The following is a 1,769-nucleotide window of genomic DNA, read 5'->3' as shown; positions in this document are numbered from 1 at the left end:
ACCAGTGGTCGGCAAACTCATTAGTCAACAGAGCCAAATATCAACAGTACAACGATTGAAATTTCTTTTGAGAGCCAAATTTTTTAAACTTAAACTATATAGGTAGGTACATTGTTATTAACCTACCTATATAGTTTAAGTACTGTTGATATTTGGCGCCTCCCTCGTGCTGCGTATCCCGCAGCCTGCCTGTGCCGCGTCTCCTGTCGTCCGACTGACCAACACCCCCCACTTCTTCTAACGCCACTTCTTCAAAATAGACTCACCCATGCTGAAAACTGACTTCTGTGCATGGGCCACAAAGCTTCAATCGCACTGTACGTGAGCCCACACGTGGTATTTTGTAGACGAGCCACACTCAAGGGGGCAAAGAGCCGCATGTGGCTCGCGAGCCGCGGTTTGCCGACCACTGCCCCAGGAGATGTACACTGTCAGAATGGCTATCATCAACAAATCAACAAATGACAAGTACTGGTGAGGATGTGAAGAAAAGGGAACTCTATTACACTGCTGGGCAAATGCAGACTGGCATAGCCACTATGGAAAACAGTATGGAATTTGGTCAAAAATTTAAAAATGGAACTGTCATTTGACCCAGTGATCCTACTTCTAGGAATATATCCTAAAAAAACATGAAACACCAATCAGAAAGAATATATGCACCCCTATATGCAGCACAATTTACAATAGCTAAGATCTGGAAACAGCACAAGTGCCCATCAATAGATGAGTAGATAAAAAAGCTGTGGTACATGTATACCATGGAATACTATGCAGCTGTGAAAAAGAAGGATTTCTTACCATTTGAGGCAGCATGGAAGGACCTGGAGAGTATTATTTTAAGCGAAATGTGCCAGACAGAGAAATACAAGTATCATATAATCTCATTCACATGTGAAATCTAATGAACAAATTAAACTGATGAACGAAATAGATCCAGAGACATAGAAGCATGGAACAGATTGAAGAATCTCAGAAGGAAGGCAGGGGTGGGTAATGGGGTGAGATTAACTGGGAAACTTATATGCATATATGCATAGCCCATGAACACAGACAATAGTGTGGTGAAGGCCTGGGAGGGGCAGGTGTAGGGTGTATCAGGTCAGTGGGAAAAAATGGAGGGGGGAGCCATCTGGAATACTCTCAACAATAAAGATAATTTAAAAAAAAGTGGTCATAAAATATGCTCACATAAAAATTCCCAAATTTGCCAAAACCGGTTTGGCTCAGTGGATAGAGCGTCGGACTGCAGACTGAAAGGTCCCGGGTTCGATTCCGGTCAAGGGCATGTACCTGGATACCTATATAGCTTTAATTATAATGGTTTGGGAAAGATAAAATAATCTTCCTTCACATTCAACATTTTAAGTTAAATCCTTATACCAAATTTAGTAACATAAAAATTAGAACATTCTAACAAATGTGAGGTGATGCCTCATTGTCGTTTTAATTTGCATCTCCCAGGTGATTAGTGACAGAGCTTTTTTCATGTCTCTTGGCCTTCTGTATGTCCACTTTAGAGAAGTGTCTATTTAGGTCCTTTGCCCATTTTTTAATTGGATTGTTTGTCTTCCTTTTGTTAAGTTGTATGAATTCCTTATATATTTTGGAAATTAACCCCTTATCAGATATTATCATTGTCAAATATGTTCTCCTATGCAGTGGGCTCCCTTTTCATTTTGTTGATGTTTTCTTTTGCTGTACAGAAGCTTTTTATTTTGATGTAGTCTCATTTGTTTATTTTCTCCTTAGTTTCCCTTGCCCTAGGA

At 40.1% G+C, this 1,769-nt stretch overlaps 1 protein-coding gene and 1 pseudogene across 8 annotated transcripts in view; both read right to left on the bottom strand.

Moving 5' to 3' along the window:
- The window catches only part of LOC102247735, a 587,465-nt pseudogene that overhangs the window by 488,668 nt on the left and 97,028 nt on the right, over window positions 1-1,769 (bottom strand).
- Window positions 1-1,769, bottom strand: part of ZNF711 (zinc finger protein 711) — a 41,589-nt gene that overhangs the window by 9,017 nt on the left and 30,803 nt on the right. The window lies entirely within an intron of this gene.

This window comes from Myotis brandtii, unplaced genomic scaffold, assembly GCF_000412655.1.
Source record: "Myotis brandtii unplaced genomic scaffold, ASM41265v1 scaffold2, whole genome shotgun sequence".
Classification (NCBI taxonomy): Eukaryota; Metazoa; Chordata; class Mammalia; order Chiroptera; family Vespertilionidae; genus Myotis; species Myotis brandtii.
Note: the sequence above shows the minus strand (reverse complement) of the source record. Positions and strands in the feature narration are given on the sequence as shown.